This window comes from Emys orbicularis, chromosome 4 (genome assembly GCF_028017835.1).
Source record: "Emys orbicularis isolate rEmyOrb1 chromosome 4, rEmyOrb1.hap1, whole genome shotgun sequence".
Taxonomy (NCBI): Eukaryota; Metazoa; Chordata; order Testudines; family Emydidae; genus Emys; species Emys orbicularis.
The window spans coordinates 115,160,887-115,181,018 of record NC_088686.1 but is presented as its reverse complement, the minus strand read 5'-3'; the positions used below and the strand labels follow the sequence as shown (position 1 = coordinate 115,181,018).

At 46.7% G+C, this 20,132-nt stretch overlaps 1 protein-coding gene across 3 annotated transcripts in view; it reads right to left on the bottom strand.

Moving 5' to 3' along the window:
• Positions 1-20,132, bottom strand: part of BRSK2 (BR serine/threonine kinase 2) — a 465,267-nt gene that overhangs the window by 141,644 nt on the left and 303,491 nt on the right. The window lies entirely within an intron of this gene.

Sequence of the window (20,132 nt, the reverse complement as noted above, 5' to 3'; positions counted from 1 at the left end):
CAGTGTCTTAATCACAAAACCATCCTCTCTCTTAATCCTCGACCTATCCAAAACATGGCGACTCTGAGGACTTGTCTTCAATGCAGAGTTAACTGCAGTTATAAATCGAGCGTTGCCCCCAACTTGAGTCCTGACCACACACACAAACTTTAACTCAAATGTGATGGTGCTTTTAAATAGAGTTGGTTGGCCCCTTGGGAGTAAAAGCTGCAGCTCAAGTTAGCACAACTCATCAACAGCTAATACATTCACCCTGTGCTGCTAATACAATCACTCTGTGTTGCTCGATAGTTATATCGCAGTGTGACCGCTCTCACTCCAGATAGGCTAACTGACGAGGAGTTAATTAACCCACAGTGAGTGTTTGTGGTGAGTGTAGATAACTCTAGTTAACTCTGCCGTGAAGAGATAGCCTACGGCAGGCAGTGTACAGGCAAAACCAGGCAATATATATAGGTGCAAGACCAGTTTTCAAAAGTCCACCAGGGCAGGATTAGCCAACCATCCAAAAGATGGATGGAATCTAGCTAGACTTCCTCCCCGCCCCCCCCAAATACTGTAACTGGTTACCCTGCAGCCGTCATCTTCACAATCAAAACACACTGCAATGCTGTGCCAGAGCATCAATCCCCTAATAACCTGACAATCCCCCAGGAACTTCTCCCCACGTAGCTTTATTTCTTAGTGCCCCTTAACTTGCTGAGTATGTTCCTCCATCAACCATTAAGCACAGAACTTCTCCTCCTGACAGGCAGGTAGAGCTTTCTGCATGGCACTTTGGGAGCTGTAGTTCTCAAGCCTTAGTGATGAGGTCATGTCTCCCAGAGAGAAACCAGTGAAACTCTCAGCCTTTCTCACATTGGAAGAAAGGGTACATGTGCCTCTGGGACAGTCCCTTTCTGATTCTTTCAAGGTGTTTATTCTTCTCTGTAGAATCAGAAGCCACCTGATAGATCCACTTCCACACTTGTGATCTCAGGAAGTATCTATTTCATAGCTGGGTTGGGGGGAGATATATTAGCAGGCTGCAGTGGAATCAATGACATTCCACAAGAGAGAGAGATACACACACACACACACACACACACACAGTTTGTGTGTAAGTATACATGTGGTACTGCAATTCTCATAGAACTCTCCTATGAGCCAAGCTTCAGTGACACACATTGATTGGTGGTGATAACTCGTAGACATCATCTTCCCATCACCACCACTAAGCAGGAAGCAATTCATGAAAATAGAAATCTGCACTATGCAGTTTTATCCTACAGCAATTTCACAAAAATGCAGCTATTGTACTACTGTGAAGAAGCTGGTTCACCCTGATCCCTTCCACAAAGGTCCAATGTCCTTCATCTCACAAGATAACTGTTGATATTTGGAGGGGTCTCATCAAGTGCTTGGTCTGACACGGTTGCATTTAAGGAAAAAATACCCCCTAAGACTCATTTGTCTTTAGGAAGATTTCTCTGAAATCAATTCCTCCTTCTGTCTCTAGGGCCTGGTCTACACTACGACTTTAATTCGGATTTAGCTGCTTTAATTCGAATTAACGCTTGACCCGTCCACACAACGAAGCCATTTAATTCGAATTAAAGAGCCCTTTAATTCGATTTCTGTACTCCTCCTCGACGAGAGGAGTAGTGTCAAAATCGGTATTGTTAATCCGAATTAAGGTTAGTGTGGCCGCAATTCGATGTTATTGGCAATTAGATGTTATTGGCTACCCACAATGCAACGCTCTGGAAATCGATGCTACTACGGTAGCTTGGACGCACACCACCGAATTAATGGTGCCTAGTGTGGCCGAATACATTCGAATTTATAAAATCGGTTTCCTAAATTCGAATTATATAAATTCGGATTAATCCTGTAGTGTAGACATACCCCAAGTCAGCACCTCGGAGAAAGGAGATGCCCAAATACGGCGTGGCTTGCCACAGTGATAGTGACGTGCCGCTACTGGAATGCAAAATCCCTCTAATGCTTAGCGGCAGCTCAGCCTATCTGCATTCATTCAATCCACTCTCCAAGGTCAGGTCAGACCAGGGAGGGAGGGTGGGATTCCACTGTCAGTAACCAAATTGCCAGCCTTTCTGATGACTGCCTGATGAACCTGAACATGTACCCACCTGTCCATGGCAGAGTTCATCACTAACATCACAGTTTATTCCCCATTCTATGTTTTAGCTGGGGAGGTGGGCAGGAGGAGAAAGGGATTTTCTCCTCATGGACACTCTTGAATCACTATGCTATATGAATAGTTCTAGCTAATAATACTGCAAACATGTGTCCTGCTTCTGCTAGCATTGGGGAGACGCCACTGCTGTAAAATACATCCACAGAACATTAGGGCTCTTCTATGGGACAGTATTGTGTCCTCTTGCCTCCACAGTGCAAACATCCCCTTCCACTTTGACAGACAGATGGCTCAGAATAAGGGTCTGGCACACCCTCAAGTAAGGAGATAAATGGAGCGAACAGAGGTTGGAGGCATGCAGAGGACATGCACCCGACTGGTCAGAGGCAGACTCCATCAGGCAGAAGGAAAAAGTACCAAAACCTGATGGACCATTAATAGGAGAGGAAGGCAAGATCAAAGATTCAGACATATGACATCTCAAACACCCACAGCAAATGAGACTAAATCATGCAACCATTTTCAGAATGAGAAAATAACTGTTTTGTAGGCTCACAAGGTCATGCAGAGCATCCCCAGAGCTTGGCATTGGCCACACAAGCTCACCTAACTTTTCAGTGCAATTCTATAGCACTGTGCATACACACACATGCACAATGACCTTTCCGTACATATATTTCCCAGGGCTGAGTCCCCAACACTAGACACAGAAAAGCTCCCCAACTTTTCAGCACATTCCCAAAGCTCAGTCACTGGCATTCAACACACCAGCTTTCCAGAGCTGAGAGACTGACACCACACAAACAACAAAGGTTACCAGGGGATAGAGGGAGGGACAAGGCATTTCATGAGAAGTGTGATCACCGTACAGGCTATGGAACTAAACAGCTGACCTTATCTCTCTTTACAGTCCTCCCTTTAGGGGCTCCCATGACTGTGAAGGATGCTACACCTTGCAGTTGACAAGCCCCGTGATATCTAATCACAGGGGAGAGTCACTGCTTTTGAAAAAACCCTGTTGTGGCGTCTCTGGCCATACATCCAACATGAGTGAGTGATGGATGGCAGCACCCATCCAAAGTACTGTTTGGTTACTATCCGAAAGCGTGAGCAGATGGGGGCATGAAGAGACAGAGATTTATGACGATATCACTTGGAGGAAAGAATTCAGTTATATTACTAGCTGGTCTTCTTGAAACAGGCGAAAATAAGACATTAAATCAACTATTCACTTGCTTCTCCCAGTCTTATACTTGGAAGCACTCCATTAAACTGGCTTGTGCCAGCTTCAGCAGTTTTGGTGCAGGCCTAAGGAGGGTCCCATGTTTATTTTTGCAGGAAAATGCATAATAACCTTCTGGCATCTGAATTCTGATGGAGAATTTGGGTGTATCTACATTCAGACTCCAAATCTGTGGAGAATGCCAGGCTCGATACACTACACAGTATTTCAACACAATGAATGGCAATCTGCTGCAGGATCACACCGCTGCACTGCAGTCAACAGTCCATTCTACAAGGCAGCACTGCCCACTGGTTAGAGCAGGGGGCTGGGAATTAATACTTTCAGGCTCCAGTCCAGAGTTTGCCACCAACTTGCTCTGTGACAGTGGGCAAGTCACAAGAGCTCTCTGTCCCTTACCTTCTCCATCTGCAAAATGAGGACAATAAAACTTACCTGCCTTTGCAGAGCACTTTGCAATCATCCGATGAAAGGTGCTTTATGAGTGCAAAATATTATATTTTTATTATTGTCTATGTCAGGATGCTATGTAATGGAAGTAGGCTCTGAAGGCTGTGTGTGCTAGGAAGCTAGAGAGAATGACACAATCTCTGTCCAGCAGCCTAAATATAGCTTACCCTTGGAACTGTTACAGCAGAGTCCTCCCCCTCCCCCACTCCATGGCACCACAGAGCTGCAATGAACCATATTCAATTCTCAACTTTCCACTGCAGTAATGAGCGGCTCTCCCAGACCCCACTCTCCCACTCCCACAATAATTGATATGGGTAAGAGGTCGCATGTAGCTCTGAATAGTGGGTCTATTGATGCATGGATTAGAAGGGACTAGTAGCACTCCATATAGTTAGCAAACAAGTGGCCCAAGAGCAATAAAGCAAAACAGAACTGGCCTTAAATAGGGCACAACTCTGCCTTCTTCTCCTAACCTTTGCCAGCTACTGGGCACACTTTTGCACATCCCTGGTCTAGCAGAACTCATGTATCACTGCCCAGCTCTGAGCCAGCAAGGACAAGGCAAGGGAGAGCCCTGTGGGGGTGTCTGCTTTAATGTAGATGCAATTACCAGAGAGCAGGCCAAGTCAAGAATAGTCTGTGAGTCTGCAGTAAATGAAGAACACACAATAACATTTGTATAATAGTCTTTAAAAAAAGAGGCCTCATCCATCTGCCACACAAACTCTGGGTTCCATGAGAGGTTCCCAGACACAACCTGGGTGCCCTCACCTTGCAGCGGACTATGTCTGTGCAGCACCCCAAATCCTCCAAGCTGGGGAGAAGGGTTACAAAAGTCTGTGCAAGGCTAATAGAGCCACATTGCTGACTTGTGACCTTGCAGGTGCTAATCTCTGGTTTTTAAGATCTATGCAGGAAGCTGATTAGCTGTCAGGATGCTCCAGTAACTCGGCTAATAATGGAGAACAGCACGAGGGCAGTGTAACCCTTAGCAGGAGTAATGTAAAACCTTCACTTGCCCCTCTCCGCCTCTACTTCACCCCCCAGAGGGACTCACATCCCTCTGGGTTTAAGCCCATCTCATCTGAATAGTTCTTGGTGATGAGAGGCACTGCACGCTTTCATCTCTTGACTCACAGCATACTGTGCACAAATGTAGCTATGAGGCTGGGACAGGAGCCAGCAGGAACCATGGGTGGGATCTGTCCGAACAGTACAGAAGAACTGCTTTTCATTCACATTCCTCTGCCCGGTATTTGTGATTGTACCACCTGCCTGGAAAGTGGAGCTGCATGCATTTGCTAAATGGGCTGGATGGTTGTCAAGCGTTAGGAGATGGTAGCTTCTCTGCAAGCTCTTCTGAAACGCTACACAGTCATCTTTAGCAGCTATACTTCCCCGTGAATTGCAGCTGATAGCCCTATACTTAGGATGCCGGGGAAGGGGGGAAGGCAATTCTCCTCTCTTGCTGTAGAAGTGCACCAAATCATGCCACAAAGCTGAGCCCCTATTCTTTTCTCCACTGATACTAGTGGGTCCTATATCATGTGAAATGCAGACCTGAGACAGCAGCAAGAGATAGCAGGGAGAGAGAGAGCGTGAGAGGGGGGGGGAATAAAGCCATGGTAGGATGGTAGGCTACAGGTTGCCCTACTTCCCCTAACCATCGCTAACTTGGGGTGTTTGGAGTTTTGCCTGAAATTTTGTTTAGTGTTGAGCCTGCTTTACTTTAAAGGTAATTAAACAATTATCAGTGCCCCGCATTGCCCCTTAGTAACTGGTGATGGACACAAGCCAGGAAGATCAAATCCAGATCTGAACTTTCCCAGAGTTTGGAGATGTTCAGATGTGAGGTGAACTTCAAAGGATTCAGAATTTTGGTTCAGCATCCAAGCATTTTGGATGCTGACCTGAAGGTCTTTGGGCTAGAAATCTTGCAGTAACATGGGGCCAGATCCTCCACTGCATGAAATCTGAAGGATGTGCAATCAGCCAAAATGAAACATCAAGAATCCTCACGTGAAACAATCTCATCGGTTTCAATACAGCTCCAGAACTTGAGGTGGAGATCCATTGGTTTGTTCTCATAGTATGATTCCAAGGTTCTTAAGGGAACAGGTTTGGTTTGGGGTTGGTTCTTAGTTCATCTAATCTGGCTCATGGTAGCCCCTGCTCAGAACTGCTGTGTTACACCAGGAATTTCAACACACGTGGTGCTCCATCACACGCCAGACAGTAAACATGTTCCCTCATGGCGTTTAGACTTATTTGCACCGTATGTCTCTTTAAATAGCATCAGGCTTTCATGCATGTGACACTAATGGGAGCTGACAACAAGTGGATTTATTCATTCAGTACGTGGGATTATCTACCGCCCAATGGTACACGGCAAAGTGGCTGACGTGCAACTCTCTGACAACACTCAGCAGAATTAGCCCCTCTACGCCAGAAGCCAGCTATCCCCTCTGTGCATCCTGTTGTTACCGGTGATCACCATGTCACAATTGCCATCAATAAGGAGTTCAGAACAAAGGACACAAATCAAAGAGACACTGTTGAAGACGACTGACCAATATTTGACCTGTCTTTCTTTTCCCTCCTTATCATTTTTAAGTGCTGTTTTCTTCTTCTGCCCCAAAGCAAAATGTTCCACTGCTATTTTTCTGAGGAGGAAAAAAACCCACCTGCAGCAGCCCAGCCACCAAGAGCAACCCTGCAATGGCAAACCAGGATCTGCATGGTCCAACACTCACGAGCTACCCTACAGTCACCATCCAACTAAGATGTGGGAGCCCAGCACTCACAGCCACTACCAAACCAAAGGTCACTTCACCAGGTGCCTGAGTTCCTTCCGATCACCACATTCATCTGCGATCCAGAGCTCATGAGCAATCCTTTAACCGCCAGTCACTGTCCTGGGCCAGATCAGGTATTTATGTGCTAGGCAGCCCAACATGTGCAGCAGGCATGACAGCTCCAGTGCAGGAATGCACAGAGGGGAGTAACTTGGGAACTCCTATTCCTAGCTTATGTTAGCAGAGGCTGACATTTCTGATGGCTGTCAGACAAGCACTTTCAGTGTGATGGTGTGCAGAGGCGTGGGATGGGAAGGAAAGGCCCAGCAGATGCACTGAGTAGAAAGGGATTGTGCGTGCATTGCACGCACACAAAATATGAATGTAAAGTTTGATTTAAAGCATATCAGTTGATGAGATCTTTTCACAAGAGCTGAGATGGAGATGCACAGACATTAAGGATTTTCGAAAGGACAGCTGCAAACACATGGAGAGTGCGCCTGACACCATAGGCAGGGTCTGAGAAGAGAGGGGAAGACAGGAAGCTCCTAATTCTGGAGGCAGGATATGGGGTGGCAGGGAGGAGACAAGCTCCTAGCAACCAGGGCAGAATTGGGGGTAAGAAGCAAAGCTCCCAAAAACCCAAGGCAGCCCAAGGGGGCTTCTGATGGCCTTGCTAAGGAAACCATAGGGAAGAGGAGCATAAAGACGGGTTGGGAGAGTGAAGAGATGCTCACAGTGATGTGGGATGGATCACTGTCAGTGCAAGGAGGAGGAAGAGGAAGGACAAAGAGGGAGAGAGGGGCAGAAAGTGATTTTTAGAAAAGCCTGAAGAAACTGACTCTTTAGCACCACCTACGTGTCCAATCTAGTCTCTTATTATGTTACTCTCCCTCCCCGCTTCCTCTGCTCCACCAATCACGCCGGCATTGTTCATCTCTCTGTCAGTTTCTCAAACAAATGTACCCATGCTGTCTCCCTTGCACCCTCCCGGAAGTAATCAATAGGGTTGTGACGAAGTGGGAATTTTGGTAATATGTTCATGATATCTATGCATGCCTCAGTTTCCCTCTGTGCTTTGTGTGGCTTTGCATGGAGTGTAAAGAGTTGAAAAGCTGCTCTTGGGGCAGGGCGGGGAACATAAGGTGTTATGTCACGTACCTGTCCGGGGTGGCATGAAAGTGTCCATTAAAGGACTGGCTGAAACCGACCGATATCAGTGGAAGATCTGGAAAGACAATGGAAATCCCAGTGGACCGGACATTCACACCTAGCAACCAACGACCAAAAGGAAGGAGATTTCCCCCCACCTCTCTGCAGGGAAGCAGAGCAAAGACTCCAGATGGAGAGCAAAGGAGAAAGGTGTCACGTGGCTAGGTTAAGAGCTACCTTTGGAAAGAGACAGACACACACCTGGGACTAAGGACAGAAGAGACAGAGACAGATAGAATCAGTATGAATCAGGTGACTAATGTTTTGAAAAGGCTGCCTGGGGTCGCTGGAAATGCTGAGAGGATCGCAGTACAAGGCTCCCACAGGATTCATGGAAGGGAGCCATGGAGGGAGACAGGGTTCACTGGTGCCTGAAGACCCAGTTCTGCTGTCTTGGGGCCAACCCCTGTGGAACTGTGTGTGTTCTTGGGGCCTGGCACACTAATGGGGTCACTCCCAAGGGATTGGTTACAGGGTGGGGCACACCTTCACATCTCTCCTTAAAAGCCATCTCTGGTGCCTATAAGAAACCAGCCAGTTAATGATGGTTCCAAGGGAGCCAGGCTAGGGTGACCAGACAGCAAATGTGAAAAATCGGGACGGGGGTGGGGAGTAATAGGAGCCTATATAAGAAAAAGACCCAAAACTCGGGACTGTCCCTATAAAATCGGGACATCTGGTCACCCTAGGCCAGACTAGCTGGAACCTTGGGCCAGATCATCTGCTGATGTAGACTGATCAACACCAGTGGAGGATCCCTTAATCCAATGATAGCAATAATTTGAAAACATGGCAAATATAGGCATAAAATGAGTATGTATTCAACTGCATCCTTCCGCTCCTACTTTGTTTCTGTCTCTTGTCTTCTTAGATTGCCTTTATCGCACCTAGCACAATGGGGCTCCGATCTCCACGCAGCCTCTGGCTGTTACTATAATATAAATAACAACAACAACAACAACAATGTACATCAATTTTTAAAAAGGAATGGGAGCCTTTGATATATCAGCCCCACACATCCATCTCATACTAGTTAATACACTTGGGGAGATGCAGCCAGGTGACTGGACACTCAGTCTCTCAGTGCTCTAAGCAGGACCATCCTTTGAGATGCCTTAGGCTGGCATTGACGGAAGCAGACATAGAAACAGCTCACAGTTTTCCCCTTTTTAAAAAATGTGCTGTTGAAGCAGAACGGCAACTTCCAGGGGGAAATCGGTGACATCGCTCCCAGACAAACAGCATCACAGACCCTTAGCCGGGGTCTGTGAAAAGGCCAAGTGCTGTGCATGCACAAAACTTTTATTTGCACTTCTCTCTCTGCAATGAACAGGGACCCCGGAAGGGAGACCTGGCAGCCACTGACAGAGGAACCAGCTGCTGAAGTTGTGCCAGCCTGTGGAGCCAGTACTTCTGTCTTCAATGAGGCCCGACTGTACCTTCTAGCCCTGCCCTTTTTCCACAGTGAAGCTGCAACAGTGGATCAGGCTGCAGTTCGTAAGTGTAACCCCTAAAGGTATGTCTCCACTGCAGCTGGGAGCGTGCCTCACAGCCTGAGTAGGCAGACATGCGCTAGCTCTGCTTGAGGTATTGCGCTAAAAATAGAAGTAAACCCAGGGGATAGCATGGGCGGTGGCTCAAGTTTTGCCACCCGAGTATGTACCCTGGGGATCCGGGTGGGTCTGTCCTCAGGCAGCTACCCCAAGCTGCCACCTGTGCTATGCTGCTATTTTTAGCTTGCTAGTTTGAGGAGAACTAGCGTGTCTGTCTGCCTGTGCTGGGAAGCATGTTCTCAGCTGCAGGGTAGGCATACTCTTAATGTAACCCCTCCCTAACCTATATTAGCACTCCCAGGTCCAACTTGGCAAAGGCACCCATTCCAGGAGCGAGTTATTCCAACCCAGGATGTTGAAACCAGTCTGTTTTATTTATAAAGTGAGTGTTCCAGGCACAGACTGTTTGAGGAATATACTGTGCACAGACACTGCTCCTTGTTACAGCAGTCTCCTGTGCAATGCATTCTCTGTTCTCTCTTGCACTGACTTTGCAATACCGGGAAAAGGATAAACTAGGGACAGATTCCATTCCAACCCCTAGAAATCACTCCGGGATGAATTTGGCTCCTGGACATAAATATCCCTTAACTTTACTGGGAGGAGGGAGATTTGGGATCTGTACCTAGATTCTAACCGTGCAGAAGGGCTGGAGTCCCCACAGCTGGGGCCAGATTTTTCAAAAGAGATCAGTATATTGGGTGCTGATCTCTTTTGAAAAATTTGGTCTCAGCTGTGGGTGTTGAGCATTTGAAAATCTGGCCCCATACCTATAATTATACTGGGATGAACTACTATAATGGGATTAAAAAAAACCCTCAGTTCTGAACACTGCCAACCCTTGCTCTCACACACTTGGACACGGAGTTAAAATCCAGATCTAAATTTTGAAGCGCAGGCTCACCTCTGCAATAAACCCTTCTTTAAGTGACCTTGTTGAGGGAGATTGGATGGCTCAGGTGATTAGCAACCAGCTTTGAATGATTTCACCTCTAGGCCACTTGCTTGAATCTAGCCAAGGGTAATAGTGCCCAAAAGCCATTACTATCAGCTGTTTGGTGACTCGCTGTGAGATGAGTTCCATGGTCTCAGTCCAGTTCCCAGGTGAGAGGTGTCCACATTATAAAAACCACCAGCGCAATCACAACAACCAGGTACCCTTGCCGGCCGTCCCAGCAGAGATGCAAGCATTTGGATACTGTGGTGACAGGCACTTCAGAAACACAGAAGCTCAACAGCCGCCAAAGACTGAATTGGCTTGGAAACTGAACCACCCTCTCAGCCCTCGAAGTGGTCCCTAACAGCTAATGTATGTTGTCTGGGGGAAGCTTGCGCTGCTGTTGTCGATAAATAAGGCTTTAGTGTCCAGGATGGTCAATCCAGCAACTTTTATCAGCACCAGATTTCATTTAGTAACAAATAGAAATGGCCTGCTCTTGCTATTGTGTTCCTCAGCTGTTTCCTTCCCAGAACCACAGTGCCCGCCGGGAGAAACAGGGGCAGCACAAGAAGACAACACCCCATCGGAACACAACTTCTCTACAGCCGCACATTGTAGCTCTCGCCTTGGGAGCTAATCTCTGCTGGTTGGTAGCTCAGTGGATACTGCAGGACTCACCCCTCTCTGTCTATTAGAGCTCAGTGCTGAGGAATGGTGTGAGCTCTGAAGCTAAGGACCCCAGCACCAGTTCTGGATGCAAATACTTTCTCTAAGACACTAGCAACATCTGCTGACCCATCCAATATTAGGGACACAGGAAGCAGCAGCAATGCCTCAGTGCAGCCTACAAGTTTTCCATTGGCTCTTACTGTGCCACAAGAGCTGCTAAACATGACACAGCAAAGGAAGGTACAGAGAGAGAAAGAAGCAAAATAGCATATCACTCCATCAGTCTCACAGACATCTGTTCTAACCCACTGCATCTCCCCAGGTTTGCTCCACAACAAAGGACATTACAACAAACCTCCAGCCCCCCTCAGTGAATACAACATTGTCCTCTGCCTTGTGTAAGCAGCACTAGCGGCAGCAAATTAGCCCATTGCTCCCACCACCATCCAAGATCTCTCCTGGCAGGGAGCTGAGTGATCAAAGGCAGCAATGAAGAATAATTTTGTTTCTAGGTTATTTTGACTCTGCTGTTTCTCAAGTGCATCCTTCCCCTCCTGCCTCACTTCCCTCACTCCTGGAGATGCCAGTGACATGCCACAGTCAATCAATATTAACAAGAGTTTCCAGAAGCTAGGGTATCCCCATAAATGGGAGCTTCTCAAAGTGGCATTGTGGAGAGCGGTTGTTGTGTGTTTGGGAATAGAGAAAACAACCCTGTGATGTTTAGGGCATGTCAAACAACTCCTGCTCTACATCACCCTGGCTCTCCTTCTCCTCTCTCTGGAAGCAAGCTCCTGATGCCCTTGAGCATGTCCTGGTGGAAGGGTCAATGAGGTGCAGCAAGTGAAAGAGGTTTAGTGGCTCCAGCCAAACTAATGCTACCTGAAGACCTCTCCCTTCTTCCCTACCCCCCACACAATACCACACAAAGGCAGACAGCTGTAAAAAACATCTATTTGCATTTCTGAAGCATTTCAGATGTAACAAATTTCTCAATCCTTCTTCCCAGTGACATTCACATGAGAGACCATGCTTTCCACATGACTGTACCAGTGAAACCCTAGAAGGCTTTCAATAAGCTGGGCAGGGGCACAAGAGGGCAGGATGAGGAACGGGGGGCAGATGTGAATCTCCAACCCCGCAAATGTTGACATGTCTCTCAGAGCATTCCCCCTGTTTTACTGTCAGTGAGTAGGAAGTATAATCATTGCTACTTTCACTGGGAGGTCGGTAATACGACGTCCAGTGGCCAATTGACAACATTGGTATATGAGTGAATTTGCACAAAGCACCACATGAAAGTTGTCGTCTTGCTCCCAAACAAACCCTCTTTAAATGGAAAATGAGGCAAACACCTGTATGCGACTGTGGTCACTAGGATGGAGCACGTCATATCTAATTGTTCCCTTCTTTCTTTCGCCCCGAACCTGAAGGACATTCACCAGCTCACTGCTGCGGCAATGTGCTGGCTATCAAACCTAGATACAAATTTGTAGTCGTTGCTACCTAACCAAGCCATGCGAAAGAAGAAGAAGAAGTGAGTGGGAGGCATGGTAGCAGGACTGCATTGAGGAGACAGGAGAAAAATATCCTTCCTGCTTCAATAGAATATATATATAACTAACAACAGCATGAAATCATATATATTAGAAATGGGAATGACCTACCGGGCTTTCTAGTCAATCCCCTGGGGGAAGAATGCAGGATGGAACCATCCTATATTTGTCCAGTCTGGGTGGGATTTTTAAAGGTGCTCAGTGGCATTGGCCTGACTCTGCTCCCATTGAAATCAGTGGGATGTTTACTACTATCTTCAATGAGAACTGAGCTAGTCCAACTCTGAATGATTTTGAAAATCACCACCCTTTAGTTTTAAATATCTCAAGTGCTGGGGCTTCAACCACACTTGCTAGCTAGCAGGCTGGAGCTTCACAGAGGCTTCTGGGCATCTTTAGACATTTGCTTTGCAGATCTAGTTCATGCCAGACTGATTGGGCAAGTGGTCAATTTTCTGTCTTTCTGAGATCCTTCATAATGGGAGACTGTCCCTGTGTCTTAGCAGAGACCTCCTTACCTTCATTAGAGCAAACCAATGCTGAAAAGAAACCACAAAGAACTTACTGCCTGATCTTCTCCAGCTCAGACACACTGACTGCCACCATGCAGTATGAGTAAATTTCTCTCTTGAGCTATCCATGTCTGTTGAAAACAGGCTACAGGCACATCACAGATAGATGGCTGCAATGGAAACGCCCCAACCAAAATGCCATAAGCCAAAGAAGGATAGAGGGAGGAAGGCACTAGGAATGTTTTGTCCCATTTTCTTTACTCTTCTATGTGCAGCTGGGAGTACTGCATCCTCAGAATGGCATATGTACCCTTATGTGTCATTGTTTACCTGTGTTACCCAGACACCTCCTATCTACCCCTGCACAACACACCCTGTTACAAAGGGCTCAGAGTCATTTGTCCCCCCGAAGGATAGAGAGCGCAGGATGCAGCCTTTGGTGTCCCAGAGAATTAGTCACGGATGAAGATAGTGCTTACTACTCAGAGGTCACATGGAGGGAGAGAGGAGAAAAGTTATAATCATAAACTAATTAGTTTATCTCCAGTCTCTGGGTAGGTCTACACTACCCGCCGTATCGGCGAGCAGCGATCGATCCAGTGGGGATCGATTTTATCGCGTCGAGTCTAGACGCGATAAATCGACCGCCGAGCGCTCTCCCGCCGACTCCTGTACTCCAGCTTGGCGAGAGGCGCAGGCAGAGTCGACGGGGGAACGGCAGCAGTTGACTCACCGTAGTGAAGACACCACGGTAAGTAGATCTAAGTACGTCAACTTCAGCTACGTTATTCACATAGCTGAAGTTGCACAACTTAGATCGATCAATCCCCCCACCCCCAGTGTAGATCAGGGCTCTGACAACTGCAGGGCTTGAGTGGACTCACTTACCCCAGCTGCTCTAAGCTATTACTGAAGGGAGCTGAATCTGCGTTAGAAAAGAAGAAGAAAATTAGAAGGATGAGGCTAGCTGGCACTATCTCCATCATCCCAACGCATGCCAGGATTCTTTGGCACATGCATAGATATCCTGCTGCCTTTCACAGTACTTCCCACAATCTTTTACACTCATCAAATACTTACAAGTTACATTTGCAGAATTCAGGATTAGTTTGCAAATGATTTGCTCACCAAACCGGGGGTTAGACTTGACACAAACATTATCTGAAATGGATAGTAGGACTAGCTCTATCCCCCAGTACCTCTCAGCCCCTTCAGCCAGCATTCACATCTCTCAGCTGAGGAGTACCTTGCTCCTGGATGCTTGGAATACATGAAGCATGGGCCTGCGAGTCAGGGGAGCTGTGCACAGTAATCAAATCTCATCAGGGTTTCAGCATCAAAAGGCAGAGGATGCTATACATGTCGTCTTCTGTCTCAACAGAAAAGAAAACTAATTATATCTCTGCATACGAGACACAATTAGCTTCTCTCTCCTATGGAGAAAGCCCTTCTCTGAATGAGAAGCTTTTACTGCCTCCCACACAAGCAGGGAACGGGCGAAAAATCTGCTGAGGTTTGAAACCATGCTGGGAAAACCCAGCAGCCTCTTTAGATGGGAGGAGGCAGTGTCCATGCTGCTAGGCTTATGTGCAGAAACCTAACGCAGGCATATGCATTGCGAAGGAAAAGTAACTCAGAGATGTTGGCTCCGTTCCCTACAGTCTTCTGCATGCGTGGGCACAAACAACCCAGTGACACACAGGGGAAGGCTGATCACTCTGCCATCATATTTATGCATGATGTCAGAGTGTTATGTTACACAGCTGCAAAATATGGCTTTGCAGAGGGTGCTGGGTTTTTTTTAGGAGTGCCGCCAGCCCACCTATCCCCTCCCCCATGAGCTGAGAGTCGCACCACCACAGCTGTACCTCACCCTGCAAATCTTGCTCTCAGGATTAGAAGCCCAAATTCTTGTTTCCAAAGACTTAAGGCTATTTGTAACCCCCGTAAGCCTGGGTGCAAGATTTGGCCTTTGTGGTTTGTTGCCAGTTTCAACAGAACAGTAGAAAGGGATCCTTCCCTTTGGTAGCATCATAGTGGCTGCAGTTTGCCAGACTGAGGGAAGCTGGACTGTATTTAGGATTTGGGCAAATGCTTCCTATAGCGGATTTGGAAGGTTTCACAGAAGTTTGCCCTAAATCCACGCGATGTTCTGTTTGCTCCAAGACATTTAGTGACATTGCCAAGTTCTTCCCATTTCCAGTGGGTCTCTATTTGTTGCTGCATGCCACTCAGTCGACGAGAAACTGTGATGAGGTTAGGAGAGTCCTGCTCTCAGTGTTTGTAGCATTTAATGGGAGCTGAAGTGATTTCCTCTGGGTTTTGGTTGTGTTATTCTGTCCTAGGTGGACGATTTGGGGGATTATTCTGGAGGTTTGTTGTTTCCTCAGATTGAACTCTATTGGCCTGCTATGTTCAGAATAGGTTAATTTTACACATCCATACTAATGGCCTAATTTTTTCATTTAAGGCCTGATTCTGATATTCTTATTCACATTGGTAGTACCTTATTCCACTTGAAGGCACTCCATGGTATGAAGTGCTAGTCAACCTAAGTACGGGTGGCAAAACTGGCCCTTACTAGGTGGTTTAATTCTATTCTATAAAGTTCTAGAAAATGTAGGACTTTGTCAGACTGGGTTTCCTTGTGTTGCAATTCTAAGTCAGCAGTGTTGCTTTCTACATTAACCCTTTCTGTCCACTGCTGCTTTCTTTCTGAAGCTAAGGTGATTTGTTGGTGCTAAGGACTGTTTCTAATATTTACCTCAGGCTGATGACATTACTAACGGGTAGAAAATATTTTATTTCAATGAAGCATTCATTAGCTTCTGCCATTTGTTGCTGCTTGCAGTGATAGGAGAGGGGAGTGATCTGAGAGGAAGATTTTACATAGTATCTTTTAGTAGATCTGTTTAAAGGATAAGAAACAGATCTATTTTAGAGTATTCTTGGTGTGCAGCTGATAAATGGGTGCAATCCTTTCTTCTAGCTCGTATGTACCCCAACCATCTGCTAGACCTAGTTCTTTCATGAGCTTGCTAAGTTCTTTGATCCCTTACCTGGTGAGAGATCAAGGGATAATCTATCTATAGTGAAGTTGGGGTACAGTTAAAGTCCAGGTGAGATGAGACTACAGTCCACCAGTTTGGGTCTTGACCAACTTAGCTGCAAAAGTTAGAGGAAGCTTCATTTGGGACATGTGCAGTTACACCTTCAATGAAGATCTCTCCCACACACTTGAGGGAGTTTTTCCTTCCTTCAGTTGCCATCAATCCTCCTTCCAGGATTGTCTGATAGCATCTTTGTGAATGAGAATTGGCATCTCCCCCTTTACTGCCTTTGGATTCAGTATGAGAGGAGTAGAAAATGTGTCACACCCAGCTTCTTTTGTACCTTGCATTTTTGTGGTTCCAAGTGCATTTCTTGGAGCATACCAATTGAACGGTGCATGTTTTTCAAATGGTCAAATATTTTTTCCCTTTTTACTGGATTACTGACTCCTCTGACATTTAGGCCCATGATAATCAGTTGTTCTGTCACTGGTTTTTTTTAGGCCAAGATTTTCAAAATGACTAATTATTTTTGGGTATCTCAATTTCTGGGTGATCAACTGGAGACCCATTAAAGAACCTCAGAAGGCAAGTATGCAGAACTTTCTGAAAATCAGGCCCCTTTAAGATGTCTCAGATTGGATATCCAAATAATCAGTCACTTTTGAAAACCCTGGCCCTAACAAACATGTTCCGTCAATTTCCCTTTGGCTGAATCAGATCTTTCTTTCCCTGTTATCAAATGGTGAAGGCGTTGAGAGTACTTTGCTTTGGCTTTTGAATGTTTGTACTTTGTGCGTAGTCTTGTATCACTTTATCAAGATATTTCCTTAATGGATAAAACTTTTTGGTATCCTCTATATCTTTTGGGTCAGGGATTTTACCTTGTATGCCTAGCACAATTTTTTCTGATTTAAGGTTGGCCTGTGTATGAGATAATCCTGTTTTCCTTTCTTTATATTTCTGTCCTTCCCAGGTGATAATGCAACTTTTTTTTATTTGTCCTTTCTTGCTGACTCCTAGTGATTCCTGGTGTTCACTTCAAGGAAACAAGGTAAACAACTGAATGTGTCAGGTCACTGGCAGTTTCCTGTCAATCTCCTCTTGTGTAGGGTCCTACCAAATTCACGGCCATGAAAAATGCATCACGGACCATGAAATCTGGTCTTTTGTGTGCTTTTACCTTATACTATACAGATCTCACGGGGGAGACCAGCGTTTCTCAATTTGAGAGAAGAGAGTTGCAGGGGAGTCATAGGGTTATTTTAGTGGGGTTGCGGTTTTGCCACCCTTACTTTTGCACTGCCTTCAGAGCTGGGCAGCCAGAGAACAGCGGCTGTTGGCTGGGTGCCCAGCTCTGAAGGCAGCGCCCCGCCAGCAGCACCACAGAAGTAAGGGTGGCAATACCATGCCATGAGACCATTACTTCTGCACTTCTGTCTTCAGAGCTGGGCGGGTGGAGAGCGGTGGCTGCTGACTGAGGGCCCAGAGCTGCAGGCAGCAGCGCAGAAGTAAGGGTGGCAATACCATACCATGCCATCCTTACTTCTGCGGTGCTGCTGGCGGTGGCTCTGCCTTCAGAGCTGGGCTCCCGGCCAGCAGCCACCGCTCTCCAGCTGCCCAGCTCTGAAGGCAGCAGTGCCGCCATCAGCAGCACAGAAGTAAGGGTAGAAGTACTGCAACCCCTCCTACAACAACCTTGCAACCCCCCACACAACTCCTTTTTGGGTCAGGACCTCTACAATTCCAACACTGTGAAATTTCAGATTTAAATAGCTGAAATCATGCAATTTATGATTTTTAAAATCCTATGACCATGAAATTGACCAAAATGGACCATGAATTTGGTAGGGCCCTACTCATGTGTCATCATGGGAGTTGTGGGGAACTTGAAGTGTTCCTCAAAAGCACTATGTGCATAGTAGCCATCCCTCTTTGTGTTGCTGACCTGTGAGTGGATGTTTACAGTTTTACAGTTGAAGCGGAGACATTTGCTATCATTAGCCAGTCTGCAGTCTAGTGTCTCTGCTATTAAGAGCCCATTTATAGTCCCTTTTAAGGATGAATATACATGGTCCCGAAACATAGGAGAGCTGGTAGTAGTAGATAGTACTAACTGCCATTGCTGGGATACAGTGTTTCTTTAGATTTGAAATAGAACAAAAATAAACAAAAAGAAAAAATCAAAATGAACATAAAAGCAGCATGATGGGTAAGTATGGCTAAATATAAAAACCATCCTGCTAGAGGACTGGGAGAGAGGAGGTGATAGGAGGAATGAGATGGATGTTGTGAAGCATGGCTGTCCACTTCTTGCCTGAAATCAATTTCATCTTACCCATCTCACGGTAGGTTTGTGATGTTCTCATATCAAGCCCTTGGTTTGGCAGTCGTGTCGATGTCTGCCTTCGGAAATCAAGTGGTGAAAGACTGCTCTCCTTTTGATCTTGATTTCTATCCACCCATTTTGTTGCATTCTTTTTCTACTGTGACATTTCTCCCACTCCCTTTGAGACCTAAGTCAGAATTTGAACCCAAGATTCCAGAGGCAACATGTGAATGTAAGAACCTACAGCTGTCTGAGGAGTAAATGAGTGAGCTTGTGTCTCAGACTCTGAACTCCAGTGCGTTGCACTTTTGGGCTAGCCCCAGTTATCCTCTCATATTCATTTATTCAACCAAAAAGGTTTTCAAGTGACCTAGGGGGATGGCATGTGTGGGTGAATGCGTGCTCACCATATGGGTCCTTCACATTTTGACTCCTGGGGGCAGTTCAGTCCCCCTCCGAAGATGCCCCGCTAGAAGGCTGCTGCTCTCTGCCTCGTGGCTGTCCCCATAAAACCTTCCCTTTTCAGAGCATACCAGGGACCTAGCAGCTCCAACACACTGGGTAGCACAGCAGTCATTTAACAGCTCCCGTGCTGTCTAATACAGTTCACCATACACCATACTGGGGGACTAAATGCAACTCCAGTTCTGCTGCATATACCTGGTACACGTCTACAAATGGCCTAATTTTGATGGCTCTTAAAATAAGACTGCTCGGTTTTGCAGTCCTGAAGCTGCAACAGCGGGACGCAGCTGTCAAGGGGTTAAAATGGGATTCACATTTGATTATTAACCAAGGTTGGAGAATTCCCCTCTCTCCTCCACCCTCCCCCTCCCCTGTGGCTCCCTGCATTTTCTTTAGGGTTGCTTTTTTCACCTCCAAACACACCCAATGCCAAGGGGTCAAGCCAGGCTGCTCAACTCCTTTGTTCAACGGAGCAGTGTGGGGGCGCGAGATAAGTCTTTGCAAGAGCCACCAGCACAGCTATGACGATTAAGACATCAGCACCATTAAGAACTGCTGCCTTCTGTGCAGTCAGCTTCTCTAAGCCGCCCCCATTCCCCTGCTGTAGCGGAGCAGCCCGCCTCTCCCTGGGGATCTCCACAGCTAGTTCTGCATCAGGGCTCATGCTCCTTTCCTCACAAACAGCCTGTCCGCTCATTAATCATTTGAGATGTGGTGGCTACTGCAGCCGCTGCCACTAAACACCGAAGATGTTGTTTCTTCAAGGCTGCACAAAGCTTTTCTGCTCTTCTCTCCCTCCCCTAATGCCTTTAAAGGCAAATTCCCTTCTTTTGTGCCACAGCACAAAGAGACAGAGGTGCTGACCTTTCCAGGACACCCGTGATTCCCATTGGATTGCAACTCTTGCAGACTCTGGGCTGGATGCTCAGTTCTATTGAGACCCCTTTAAAACACTTAGGCTCGGGCAGCATTAAGAGGCTTTATAACATGCTGAAATGCCCCACCTGCGAAGGTCTCCCTGTACAAAAGGCCTCCCTGATTGGTGCAGAGCTGGGGTAGGGTCTTTGTGTTGACCCTGTGCCTAACTCCCAGCACAGGGTATGGATCAAGAACATGGCAGGGACATGCTGGGGAGTATGGGTGGGGTGTACAGCACTATACTCCCCCAGGGTATGGGGCCACGGGAAGCAGAAGATAGAACAGCCTCATGGCTAC